Raw genomic sequence first — 15,285 nt, 5'->3', positions numbered from 1 at the left:
CGCCTTCCTCTTTTTCTTTCTATATGATATTTTTAATAAATTCGTCGTGTCTTATCAAGTGTCCAATCACCTGGCCTCTTCTGTCCTCAATAACTCTCAATAGACATTATGTATATTGATATCCTTTCCCTTACCTTTACTTTCCGTCTAACTTATTCTAACATTAAGTACATTGCATATTTTGTTGCAATTCAAGAAAGGTCCTGTTCTTACATTGTATGTTGCAATGTATTGTACAAAGAACGTTAGTCACTTTCAAGTCAGTATCTTAAAAGTCTCTGAGGTCAATTTAATCCTAAACCGATTAAAAGCTAATGATCATTTTGTACTCCCAACTTCACAAGGTACAAGTGACTGGCTGATTGACTGATGGTCGATGGTGGCTAACAGATAAATTGACCAGCAATTTAGGGCTATTACTTAATCGAAGTATCGAGCCGAGACGAGCCGAGAATTAGTAGCCCGCATGTCTGATGTCGGCACATCCCTCTCCAACAAATTGTCTCCTGTTTATGTAAACGCCCATGTGGGCGTGGATACGACAATAGCTTTTTAGTTTGTACAAAAGAACTATACTTAAAAAGAAATATAGAGGACAAAAGAGATGCTTAGATTAAAGATTCTTTTATTTTTAACGTGATTTAACATAACATAACAAATACTTTATTGACGAGGAAATAAATAAAAGAAAAATAGAAAGAGCACAAAACACACACGAACATGAACTTTTTCTTTGTCGATTGCGAAAGATTACAGATTCATTTTTGTTGGAATTATGCGAATTAAAAAGAAAGGATCATTATATTGTAACGCACAGCATCCTAAGTAAAGATTTCTTATTCACACCATAAAAATCGCTCCTTAAAAAATGATAGTGGACTATGATATTGGCGTTCCCGGTTACTAGTCGGCTTTCCCGACTAATCGACGTCTAGTTCTACTAATATCCAATTTAAGTAAGTAAGCCAATGGACACATTACCTGATCACATCATCATCAATTTAAAAGCCACGCTCTTGTCGAGCATTCTCCATTCTTGTCTATCAAGGGCCAATTCACTTAATATATTATTTCAGCCATCTTTCTTTCTCACGGTGGTGCAGTGTCGCCGCACCGGAGGCTATTAAAAATAGACAAGCTTCAATTCTCACGTCCCCCACTAGACGAGACGGAAGCTGCGGGCATCTCCTCGTGAGAAGGCGTACAAAAACACATCCTACCACAACACATACTGATGTGTCAATGCGCCATTAAAAATATACGGAAAAGCGATAGCTGCAATAAATATGGAAGAGTTTAAAAGAATCCAAGATATTTAGTATTTTTTTTTTGCAATTATTACAACTAAATATAAGCTCTCGACTATATCCCAATTGGGGTAGTCAGAGGTACATCTATCGCAAGATGAAATAAGTACCCACGCCTCACCGAGCTTTCTGTGTTTCTATGTTCTTATCCGCTGAACGAAATAGGACGCATGATTGACAATTGTTAATTTTAAAATGAATGTTTGACACGGGCGAATAGAATAGGCATGTCGCTGATATGCAACCCATTTGACGTGTGCTGTCAATTTAATTCTGTCAGGTTATTGGCCAATATCAAATTTTAGGAGGGTTTTCGCTTTTCGGCGGAAAAGAAAATGACAGGTATATCTTAAAATGAAATTGTATAGTATCTACAGGAATTAACACCATTGCCTATCGTACCTATTCCTTCTTCTTCTGTCGTGTGGGTTGTGAGGTGGATTACCAACTCCGTCAACTCTGGTGTCAGGGTTACTATTGAGCCGCCAAAGGCCCCTGACGTGGCTCATGTAACAACTACCGGTATTCCTAAACCGGAAGAGAATTACGAAAATGCTTGTTATAAAGATACAATATACTTAAGTGTACTTCTATCCTGTCGCCGTGATGTGTATTACATACAATGTCGCATTGGGTACAGTTACACACGGAAGTGGTGGTCGCGGTTAGCAGACCGATGGGAACACACTGAATGACTGACATGCGCACGAATGGCATTATTGTTGAAATGAATTCGTATGTACGGTGGTTACATATTATTGAAGTAGTTAATGCCATCTGCGGCAAATCTACAATAAAGTCGTACGATCGAATGTCCTTTTAAAATCCAAACTGCATTTTTTAACTATTGTGTCTGCAAATCTCGGCGTTGGGAGGTTAAGTCACGTCAAAAAAAAACATATTATTGACGATTGTGATAATCGCGCCATGTTAGGCATCCACCTGGTAGATCATATATACCAAACGTCGAAATTCGGCACTAAAGTCGAAGATGTAGGTATACGAATCGCTAGGCTTAAGTGGAGATGAGCAGGACACTTGGCAAGACAGGAAGATGGTTGCAGAGGCGGAGATGGGAGCCATCGGTTTGGCAATGTAGGACGGAAGAGGCGAGTCAAAGGGACTGTAAGCTGGAAACTGACAGAGGGCAGCAGTAACTGTCAGTACTATTCAGAGGCGGAGAACAGGAGTCCTAGTACGGCTTTGAAATAGACTACTCTGAGCGCCATCCCACTCGCGTCAGACAGTACTGCGGGGCAGAACGCAAGAGAGAAACCACTGCTCTATTCTTCCCTAAAAAGTAGCATGGAGGATGCTACACCGACAAGAGCGTTGCCGTTAAATTAGTGATGATGAGTGGAATCGTCGATCACGCCGGCGGGGTAGGTGTCAGGATAATAATCGACAGTGATAAAAATGTATGGGATTGACATTGTCACTCTCCATTGTCACATTCGTTTGCAAGTTGGCTAAGGCCCATGAACACAAAGGTGGCTATATCAAATCTCATTCAATTATCGTTGCCATGGTGACGTGGTGCCTGATACAGGATGGTCTCAGTGGTTGATCAACCGTGTCGTCTCGCCGGATGCGGCCGCGCCTCACATATCCTCGGCACCAAACGAGGCACCAAACGATTACATTCTATCTTCATTCAACTTTATCTCAATTATGTCCGCAATACAGGTTAGATCCTAGTGCGAAAGTGGGCCGTGGTCGACCGTCCAATGGTATGCCTATAGTACTACCGTGAACATGCTGTATTTTATTATTGTTAACAGATACTATTATTACAGGTATTTCCCTCCATTTGACATAACATAAGCTCACGACTATATCCCGACAGCCTCCGTGGGCCAGTGGTTGAGCGTTGTGCTCACGATCCGGAGGTTCCGGGTTCGAATCCCGGTGGGGACTTACCACAAAAATCACTTTGTGATCCCTAGTTTGGTTAGGACATTATATGCTGATCACCTAATTGTCCAAAAAGTAAAATGATCCGTGCTTCGGAAGGCACGTAAAGCCGTTGTTCCCGGTTACTACTTACTGATGTAAGGTAGTCGTTACATGAGTCATGTCAGGGGCCTATGGCGGCTCAGTAATAACCCTGACACCAGGGTTGATGGGGTTGGTAATCCACCTCACAACCCACGCGATAGAAGAAGACGACTATATTCCAAACTACACGACTACATATCTCCATTTGACAATCAAACAAAATCCAACATAGTTTAAAAACCAATTAGAAACAAGCACAGATTAACAATAGCCGCAGTGAGGCACAGACCTCCCTGTCGAACAATAGATAGATACGATGACACCGCATTGTCAACTCCTGCGCATCCTGCCGCATTGTCTTACACAAGCCACCCGTGAACTGACACTAAACTTGCTCTGTGATATCTGTAGTTGGTAAGTATGGAGGAAACTAGTGACACGACCCGGCTTCGCTTCTAAAAGAAATGCAGATCACTTGAGGAGTTAAAATTGCATGAGAATTTATTTAGTGTATTTCGAGATAACCCCACCCATAATCCAATTCAACAGCGACATATAAGACAACTAGATAAAGTTGACGCAAAAATTGATATTGGCCTAGGCAAGACGGGAATACAACAGATAGACTAAGGCTGTTACTGAATGGTGGCCAAGGGATGGTATGCGATATCGAGGCAGACCACCAGCCCGGTGGTCGGATGACGTTGTGAGGTATGCCGGAAAGCAATGGATGCACAGGATTCAGGCTGAGTAGATAGATAGTTCTGTGCCATAAAGTATATTTGATTTGATTTGATTTGATAGATAGGAAACTGGAAACTACTCAATTTATGCTCTCGCTGTTGAGCTTTGTAAGGTAGTCTTGATTTAATCATCATCATCAATTTAAGAGTCACGCTATTGTCGGTGCAGCATTTTCCATTCCAGTCTATCAAAGGCCAAGTCCTTGACTTCCCTATAAGACACGACGTTAACCTGTTCTTTAATCTGTTCCATGTAAGCTCTTCTTGGTCTTCCCCTTCCTCTCTTTCCTTCTAGCTTTCCTTCTATGATGTTTTTAATAAATTCGTCGTGTCTTATTAGGTGTCCAATCATCTTGCCTCTTCTGTCCTCAATAATTCTCAGTTGATTTAATACGTGTGTCTACTACCAAAAGCTGTGAAATAAGTTTTTCTAAAGAACACTACAAGTCGTAAGTGAGTTAACAACAAAATCACCTGCTCTAATGAACCACAGTTCCTTCAGACTCAGCGATGTGCTTAAACAATGGACCTCAACCCTTCTGCCAAATCATCCGCCATGAGTTGATACTTCCGACGGTCCGGGTTCGATTCCCGGTTGCGCACGACCGCCCGCCAACAATGGGGGGATGTGAATCCGATACACAATCGCCGCTTAATAATAATATTTAGGTTTTGATTCACATTTTTGTCAGTGGATTGTGTTATGCTGGTCAGTCTGAACTAAGACTGATGAATTTATAATTGTGTTTTAATTCCCGAGGTTATACGGCCTTTGTGGTCCAGTGGTTGAGCGTTGGACCCACGATCCGGAGGTCCCGGGTTCGAATTTCGGTGGGGTGGGAATATGACAAAAATCACTTTGTGATCCCTAGTTTGGTTATGACATTACAGGCTGATCACCTGATTGTCCGAAAGTAAGGTGATCCGTGCTTCGGAAGGCATGTTAAGCAGGTCCCTTACTGATGTTACTGATGTAAGTACGTAGTCGTTATATGAACCATGTCAGGGGTCTTTGGCGGCTCAATAATAACCCTGACACCAGGGTCGATGAGGCTTGTAATCCACCACACAACCCATACGATAGAAGATAGAATTTAATTATAGAGTGGCCCTCACCTACATTTTAGGTATGACAGGTATAAAGATGATAATACACTTATACATATGCGTTCCTGCCAAGTAGTCAATGCCATTTGCGGCAAATCTACAAAAAGTCACGGCAAAAAAAAACTTATATCTGATTTCCTATCTGCACAAAGTTATCCAACATAACTCGACTCATGCGCATCAAGCGGACGCCGGTGTAATCCGAGGGAAGGCATCGGAAATTGCTCGACAATTGGGTGTGCGCGGGCGCATACCACGGCACAGGAGATGTAACGCGATCGCGCACGCGCCGTAATAGCCACACGAGGTGACGATCGGTCAGCGTGGAATGCTTTTTTTTCTGGTTTGTCGATGGACATGTGAGCGTAATTACTTCAGAGAGCCTTGAGATTTTTTGGTTTTGTGAAGCGTAAGTACTTACCTATTCAACTATTCCAATGTTGCTTTGAATTTTTGAGTCGGTGACCGACACAGTTTTGTTTTTTATCGCACAATCGATCTCAACTTGACTAGTCAAATGGTACAGTCATGAGCTATATAATGTTCCCACTTTAGGACTCTGTCGCACTAACATATTTGACATTTAGTGAGACTTACAGTTCAATTTGTCAAAAAAGTTTATGTGACATGGTACCAAAGTGTATACATATTAATGCTCGTGACCGTACATCCATCGCAAGATTAACTGAGTATTGACGCTTCTCCTGAACTCATGCCGAGCACATCGCCATATACGATGGTCGAGCCAATTGTGTTAGTGAAAATTGCACTTTAGATATATTAATAACATTGGTGCAAGTTCCATAACCGGGGTTCGAACTGGCACTCTCCGATTGAGAAGCAAGCCGGTAACACACAGAACTTCAGTGAATATAACAATTTGACAATATGACGATATAGATTGAGAATTTCGCATAGACAGGATGAGGACTCGGTGGTGTAATGGTTAACGTGATAAAATTTTACCACGGTCATTTTATCGATTCTGACGATATAATTATGTCGTTTTGGCAATTGGTGCCAATATGTCAACCCAAATAAGTCATGTCGTTCTGTCAAAATACGAACAAAATGTGTCACGCATGTTAGAGAAAAAACAAACTTATCGATTTCGACAAAATTTATTGAATCAATCGATAATTTTACCACGTTGCGTAAGTTAGCCCAGCAGGCTTGACAAAAGGGTTCAAGTCCCGTCCGAATCAAATTTAATTTTCACTTTGTGAGTTTCTACGTATAAGCATGGGTACTTACAAGCAAACAAAAATCAGTTTTACAATAGTTAAAACAAAGCATATAATCGTAGGTGTTTACGTCATCATTATAAACTGGCGGTGTGACGAGACATGTCATTGTCAAGTCACAGAGTGTGACGTCAAGGGACGATGTCGATGTAATCAGGGTGTCACCATGTCATCAAGCAGTCACTGCCCTTGTCCCGCGCTGGATCGTATGCTTGGGTATGAGTAGTATGAGTTTTTTTATTGCAAACAGTTTGAGTCCACAATCTGTGTTGGGGTCCTAAAAAGGCTACATTGCCGCAATTTGACAAACCCAACCTAAAAAATATCTTTACTCATTAAGTGACATAGTTACACTTTGAATCATCAATTTTTACATATAAACATATTCTTTGTCGCCGCCTGAAACTGTAGCAGTTTTTAACAACCTGTGTAGCCGGGAAAAATAGCTGCAAGGAAAACCTTGACACAGGAAACGTTTGCGCATGCAAAAGTAAGTTCGCAATGTCTACAAATGTCTTTTTGGTGAATTGATTCAATATGGCTTTTTTGACGTGACTTATTGATGCTTTGCCGCAAATGGCATTAACTGGCCGGACAAACGTGGAGTACTGAGGGCTCTCACCCGGTACAAAATTTAAGACAACAGGCCTGAGGGTACCCTGTTGGACGTGAACCTCGGCTAAAGGCGTCATCTGAGAGGATAATATGTGAAGGATTAATCGACTCTGGTGAGTCGACAGCGATAAGCGCTGAATGAGGGAAATCGTCGACCACGCCGGCGGGATCGGATGTGGCATAAGGTAGTGCACGCTTACCTAGTAAAAGCCTATTCTGTCTAATTTAAACTTTTATTCATCAGATTATCTAAGGACTAATTTATATCGAAAGTGGATGCAAAGTGAAGACACTTTGATTACATGTGGTTCTGCCCACCCTGATAGCACTACGGGCGCGAGTTGTGTCTGTTTGTCATTCATAATATAACACAAAGAGATACTTGGCGAGACAACAGTTGGGTGCCAATAAATTTTATGTCACTTTTATGTGTTGTGTTTATGCGCACGCGTCGCGTCGCCGACAAGGTATGGATGCAATGTTTTACAGAGCCGGATTTACACATACTTAAATAAAATAAGCAATTGCTTATAGTAACCTGAGTAAAATTGGACAACTTAACCAAAAAAAATACTGTAGTGCCAACATGAAAGGATACACGCGTTGACAGTAACTTGAGTTTTTTCATGTTTTTACAGGTATTTAGTGTTGCCGATTAGGACTTTAAGGACTTTAGGAGGAAATTACAAAATTAAAAATAACAGGATTATGCATGTTATCAGACGTAGCGACTATTATGGCTAATACTATCTGAGGTAGTAGTGAGATTCAGTACATATTTTTAGATTCCCGAGCATCAAAAGGAAAAACGGAACCCTTATAGGATCAGCCTCCGTGGTTAGAGCGTTAGGCTCACGTCAAGAGGTCCACTTTCGATTCCCGATGACTTTGTGAGACTGTCCTTTGTTTGGCAAGGACACAAGACACTCAATCCGGACACTTCACATGTGCAATACTACGGTATTTTAAGAAACGACGTTAACTGTTAAGTACATGTAGGCAAGCTAGAAACTGTTAGGAATTTATACAGAATTCTGTATAAGTAAATGTATAAATTTATACATTGCTGAAATCCTTGTATTGTCATAGATAGGAAAAGGATACTTAGTACCTTTTCTATTACATCATCCCACTGCAGGACTATTGCCTCTCCCTTTCCACTTCTCTTTCCTTCCCTTTTCACTTAGTATCTTCCCATATAAATCTGTAATAAACTGTCAACGGCGATTAAAAAAAAAGTGATATCAATCAGTTATGCAGGCACACTACTTAAGTAAGAATGTCTTATTTAAAATTCATTCGAATGATAATCCAGCAATAAATAACAAAAACAGCTTCGGAATTAAAAAAATACTGCCCTTAGAATAATAAATTGTACCCTATCCTCCTTTCAGACTGCAACCCCACACCACATAATGCTAAAATCAATATCAACGCACGCGCGCCGTTGAAAGATCGATATTGTCTTTAGTTCACCCCTCTACGCACATCTGTTGTTGGATTAGATCGACTCCTGCGCACCACAACGTGCCACCCTACAAACTGAGCATTGAAAGCGTAAGAGAAAGATGTTAAAGTGCAAAATGCAACGAAAAGTAAACTATGTGAATGTGGAGGACATTTTAGCTGTTTCCTGCATCTATTTCTAGTTTTCAGGGGTGCACAAAATCAGGGGTGGCAAACATAATGCGTAGGGGCACAGTGGCGTGGCCCAAGTTCTCACAAGTTACCGACGTTTTGTGTTTTGTTTTGCCCAACTATAGGTACGTGACTCTTTTGTTTAGCTGCACATCCGTTAAAGACCGTGATAGAACGTGACGAAAAATAATGAAGTGATAGTGATATATTTATGTTAATGGTGGTCGATGTTTTGAATTCCATTGCCAGGAAATTTTTCATTGTCTACTAAACGCGTCAAAATAATTTCATTTAATTTAACAATAAAAAATTCGATTCTCATTACGAGTTTTCTTCTGACTGAATTTAGTTTGTCCAGCCCAGCGGTGAATCCGGTCAAATAGTGCCACAAATAAATAATTTATAATAATTTAATTATAATATTGTTACGTAACTATGGCAGGTGGCATGTTCTACAGTTTAAGTAGAATAAAACAAACCAATGTTCAGTCATAATATCATGTACCCAGTTTAGAACCCTGTCGCACTATCGTATTTGACATTTAATGAGACTTACGGTTTAATTTGTCAAAAAAGTTAATGTGACATGGTTTCAAAGTGTTTACATATTAGTACTCGTGACCGTTCATAGTTCGTCGTGAATAATATCAATTCAATGTAAAGTACAAAGGAACTTAGAATTGCAAACTGAACGAGGCAATATCTTTCCGGCTGCATTGTTACACGTCAAGGTGACACGAAATACGATCCACTTAGTACCTACATAAAGCCTAGGTAGGTTAAAAAGGCCATATTGAAGCAATTCATCTAAAAAAACAAATATTGTTATTTGTTGACATATAGTACCTACTTTTATATGTGCAAATATGCTTTTAAGATGAATTGCTTCAATCTGGCGCTTTTAGACCCCCGCTTATAATAAAACAGTGTAGTAGAATAAAGCAAGATGCAATAAAAGAAGTGAAATAAAAGTTAAAGAAGTAAAAGAAACAAAGGTTTGTCTTCTGTCCGATATAATAATAATAATAAACAAGAACGATAATAAACGAACGAACAAACGAACGATGATATATAAACGTCAAGTTACAAAGTCCCACACAATAAATACATTAACAAGCACAATTTCCAAATTTACAATTAAACTGTCGGCTCCTCTTACGTTGTTGTGCATGCGCTTGAGATTACTGAAGTTTAAGTGAGTATATAATTTAAAAAAAAAATACCGACTTCAAACGCAAAACTAATAAGCATTAAAATGGGACCACCTTGCGAATATCTCCTTTCTAACAAAAAAATTATGATCAAAATCGCTTCATAAACAACGAAGTTATCCGCGAACAAACAAAAAAAATATACGGTCGAATTGAGAACCTCCTCCTTTTTTGAAGTCGGTAAAAATAGTGTTTTCAGAATTTCTCTTGATCTGATACAATAAAAGTAGTTTAGCTTACATCAAAGTTCTTACGACTTGTTTTTCTCAGTGAAGAACACAATTCGATAATTAAATTTTGTTTCAGTTTAGTCGGTCACAAGAAAAAAATAAACAAGAAATCAGATTATTTTTTATCTTGTAAACAAGCTGAAATTGAAATATTTAATAAGAAAAAGTTGAAGTGGAAGAGCGGAGATGTGTGGATTTGACTAATCACGCGTTCGAGAGAGCGAAAAACGAAGACGTTCTGTCACTCTCTTCCTCACGGTGATTGATCGATTCCTGCACATCTCCGCTCCGCTCCACCCAACTCCGCGTCAATGGAAACGCACCTTAATGCTTTAAGTTGAAATCGAACAAAATGGTATTGGCTAGATAAACAAACAAGGGTATATTCTAGATATTTATGAAACAGTGGGAATAATGTATTCCGGTTGTTTGTGGGCGATAATGGAATGCTGTCTGCTGCATTTGCATCCTAGTCTGCCAGGCAGTGCATGTTTACTTCATGCAATTCATAGGTTCCAGAGGTATATCTATAATGCAACGAGTAACGACAGCGAAAAATACAGAAACCGTTTGTAATTCGACGGAAACCAAACCTGCAACCTATCTAATGGCAGTCAAACCGGGATATTTGTGTTGTCAACTAGACCACAAAAGCTCTATTCGTATCCATCACAGTTATCAAACTCGAATTAGTTAAGTATATACTATTTATGATAGTAATTTTTTCTTTGTTCCGAATATTTCAAAAAAGCAATAATACAGGTTTTTGGGGAATAATTCAGACCATGATTCTGAGTTGATATGTTTTCATCTCGAGCTCCTCCGTGCTTCGGAAGGCATGTTAAGCCGTTGGTCCCGGCTGTATTAGCAGTTGTTAATAACCACCAATCCGCACTGGGCCCGCGTGGTGGTTTAAGGCCCGATCTCCCTATCCATCCATAGGGAAGGCCCGTGCCCCAGCAGTGGGGACGTTAATGGGCTGATGATGATGACGATGAAATTTTCACTTGATATGAACTAAGAGTCATGGTCTGAATCATCCCCCTCAGTATCCGTAACGGTGTCACTAACACCCTGTATATTTTTTATACTATTATTGATAATAAAAATGCGTTTAATTTCTTATCTTTTGTTCCGAACACTTCAAAAAAGCAATATATATTTAAGTGACGGTAATATGAAAAAATATCCGTTATTAATATCTAACACAAACACACTTATCAAAACCAGCACGATTATTAATCGAATCGATCAGCTCTGAGCTTTGCAATAATGAAACGTAAAAATTAATCATGAAGCACAAGTACTAAGTAGTATTATTCTAAGTACACACGTATTTTATTATAGTCTCTGTACAGCTCCATAGAGCTTATGAGCGTTAGTTTACGAATGTATAGAAGAATATGTGCCAAGTTTCACATAAATCTACTCATTGGTTTGACGGACCGCAGGCTACATTCGCACATACGTACTTATTTTAATTTTACGACCCCTTTGAATAAATCTCTACATTTTCATTCATTACATTTCAACACATCCTTTCTTCACAACATTGCGAGCTAAGACTTAGTATCTTTAACAACCAAAGGTGCGCCTGCACATACAAAAATCTTCTCTATCTTCCTCAAACTTTAAGGTCAATGACCGATTAGAAAGCTCAGAAAAGCTGCCATTTAGGGAAGGTAAACATAAAACAGTGTGTGTATGGAATCTATATGGCTGTTCTAACATCCGTCGCATCGTTTACCTTTGATAGTATAATGACATAATTTATGTTGGTTTATACATTATAATTAATTATAAAACTTAGATGTAAAGCTGTTAGAGTATCTAAAAGTCGTATTTTTTTTAGTAAGCAGGTATGTAACATTGCATTTATTGTCATCGGGTAAACCACTACAAAAAGGACTGCTATTTAGCAATAAGGCCGCTTTTTGTACCTAATCTTCTATTTCTCTTTTGTTTGTAATTTTGTATTTCCTCTGTGTGCAATGAAGTATTTGTTATGTTATATTAAACCTTCAAAAATCTACAAAAATACAATATAATATCATCAACGTCATTGTTACTGCTACTGATATATTCAACACATAACATCACGTCTATTATGTCCGACCGAGTAGATTTAGGTATAGATCACATCACTTATTTGAGAGCCACAGTCTTGTCGGTGTAGCATTTTCCATGCTCCTTTTTGGGAAAAATAGGGTAGTGGTTTCCCTCTTGTCTTCCGCTCAAATAAATAAATAGGTATAATAGAGGTATATTCAATGCTAAAGAACGTCAACACATAATTTTCGAATTTCAATCCTATATCTCCTGTATTCACAATTAATACCTTTATCTTTCTTACCATATTCAAACCTCCAGTACCTGACCGTCCATTGGTAAATAGTAGTGGTAAATTTTCTTAAAGTAACTTATTAGAAACCGTAACAATATCTACCGTAAAATTAAATGTATTTTTATCGTGGCTTATGGTAAATTTGCCTCGGATAGCATTCTCAAATCTGGAACTATATTGGAATGTTCCGAATAATCGTGTTTCTGGACGATTACTTTAACCTCTGTCACAGCGACGTACACCTGTCCCGAAAGACATGATTTAAAGCTTTAGAACTACGCTCTAATGCTGTTTGAACGCTATTCCAAAACTGGTTCTGTGAAGTCACTGACCTCAGAATTTTTGGGATTTGTTTTCAAAATACAAATAGGTAAAGAAAGTGTAAAGAGTATTCATTCATAATATAATTGTTTTCGTATGTGCAGGAAGACTCCATTGTCTTGTTTTTGTCTCTAATTAGGAATTAATTTTGTCCTTAAACAATTACACCTATGTAGAGTATCGAAATGAAAAGATACGGAAGAAAAGATAATTCATTACGTAATTTATAAAAATATTATCAATATGTAATTATGAATCAAATTAAAACTCTAAACACAGTACATTACCTAATATAGTAATATAGGTAAGTACCTATATATTTAGCTCAAGGGCACAGCAATAGAAATGCCTCGGCTAATTCGCTACGTTAGCAACGAACATTGGCACCATAAAACGAATAATATCAATAATATGTAATTACGAATATAAATTAAAACTCTAAGCACAGCACATTATATTTTACTCAATGGCACAGCATAGAACTGACTTGCATAATTCGCTACGATGCGCTCTAGTTAGAAATACTTATTAGTAGCGCTAAATATATTACTATTTTAAGTACTTACCAATAAAACTGTGAAAAACGCGGAATATCCAAACACACAGTAACTAGAAACCTTTTATAAAATGACTACAAAATACTTGTAAAATATAGAAAATGTTTGTGTCCTGTCTGTATTGCACTGTTGTCAAACTAAAATTCACAAACAGTTCACATGGGGAGGTATAAATCGATAAAATTAACAAAAACGAAACGTAAGTATCGTAATGAGACAGGGCTATAGGAAATTACATAAGATAGAAGGAGAAAGCGTGATTATCAAACAGCTGTGCGAAGTGCTTTGATTTTAGAAGGGTGATGCGCGTTGTAGTTTGTATGAAGTACGCATGCGTCAATTGCACGCAGGCGTATATCGGTCGTATTTCCAATACACTGTTTGTTTGAACTAGTAAATAACAAAATGTACTGTACTAGGACAGCAATGTACGTCCAATATATTCCAGTCAGCATAGAAAACTAGCAGTCACTTTTAGCATAGGTATACTAATTCTTTCCTATTCCAGTACAATTTGGTTGCCGGAACTTTTTTTATTTTTATTTATACATTTATGAGTGTGATGCTCTGTCGCGGAGCCACCACCTCCAATTCAGTTGAAAACGATATAGATTACTGTACGTACCATGTACATAGTGTACGTGAAAAGATTTTATGTGTACGTGCTATAATTAGAAAGAAAACAACAAATTAAAGTGGCTTCGCTGGAGAGCATACTCCCCAGCGGAGCCACTCAGTTTGCATACTTCGAGATGTTTTCTTCCTGTAAATTGAAGTATAGTTTGATGTACGTACTACGTACATAGTGTACGTGAAAAGATTTTATGTGTACGTGCTATAATTAGAAAGAAAACAACAAATTAAAGTGGCTTCGCTGGAGAGCATACTCCCCAGCGGAGCCACTCAGTTTGCATACTTCGAGATGTTTTCTTCCTGTAAATTGTAGTATAGTTTGATGTACGTACTACGTACATAGTGTACGTGAAAAGATTTTATGTGTACGTGCTATAATTAGAAAGAAAACAACAAATTAAAGTGTATATGACGGCATGAACAAAACGTGAAGCGCTGAAGATTTTAAGAAACAATCTCCTTGCGAGAACTTTTTATCTATGCACAAACTACTAAGAGAACCTATTTCAGACGAACGTCTCTCATACAAAACAAAGAGCCTCAGAATTTAGAGTATGACACTTGATTTGACATATAAAATTATATTGCCACACGCAAAAATAATTGTGGGGTTGCCATAGTAATGATATGGCACGGCGTGGCAGTAGTGATAGCTTTAAATTATTTAGATTACTTTAAATTTTGATGACAAGGTTTATAAAAAAAGACTGCAGTTTACTTGTATAACATTTTATTTTTTAATTTTGTTTTATATTTTATGGATTTTTTTTCTGAAATAGAGCTTTATTATTATTATTTTAAATATGCCTTTTTGCATTAATGGCAAACTTTCCTCTAAACTCTCTAATCTAGAGACATCTGTACCCTTTAATATTTTGTTTATAATAACACTGCTAATCTTGAGAGACCCGGAAAGTTTTTAATAAAAATGTCTTTGTGCAATCCGCATGGCAAACACAATTGTTCCCAGTAGTCCTAAGCCTTCGCAAATTGTCATCACACAAACACTGTAACTTCTGCACTTCTAGAGTTCTTCCTAGCTCACTTTTAGGAAACTGGTGAAATATAGCGTCTTTTCGTCTTTTCGCTTACTTATCTTACACTCATACTGTATGGATATCACAGTTTTCTAGTTGAGAGGCTAACTACGGAATTTATTCAACGCAAATTTCACTCGATCACTTACATTTATAAAACTATAATGAAACAATGATTGATTTTGGATTTTGTTTGGTTAGGACGCCAGGCGGGCAGCGCTTGCCCTTGTGTCTATGTTTATATCCTAACCTAAGATTGTCCCAAGATGGCGGAAGATCGCAGAGGGGTGAAATGAAGTA

The 15,285-nt window shown here is 38.3% G+C and overlaps 1 protein-coding gene across 2 annotated transcripts in view; it reads right to left on the bottom strand.

The window, feature by feature from the left end:
• Nucleotides 1-15,285, bottom strand: part of LOC126375587 (uncharacterized) — a 36,768-nt gene that overhangs the window by 14,676 nt on the left and 6,807 nt on the right. The window contains exon 1 of one of the 2 annotated variants that reach the window (XM_050022589.1): nt 13,325-13,469. The exons of the other annotated variant lie outside the window; for it this stretch is intronic. The gene's annotated coding sequence lies outside the window, so the exon portion shown is untranslated. Of the gene's footprint in view, nt 1-13,324; nt 13,470-15,285 lie in introns of those variants that run through there. 2 annotated transcript variants of the gene reach the window in all.

Source organism: Pectinophora gossypiella, chromosome 19 (assembly GCF_024362695.1).
Source record: "Pectinophora gossypiella chromosome 19, ilPecGoss1.1, whole genome shotgun sequence".
NCBI lineage: Eukaryota > Metazoa > Arthropoda > Insecta > Lepidoptera > Gelechiidae > Pectinophora > Pectinophora gossypiella.
This window is presented reverse-complemented; position numbering and strand designations above follow the sequence as displayed.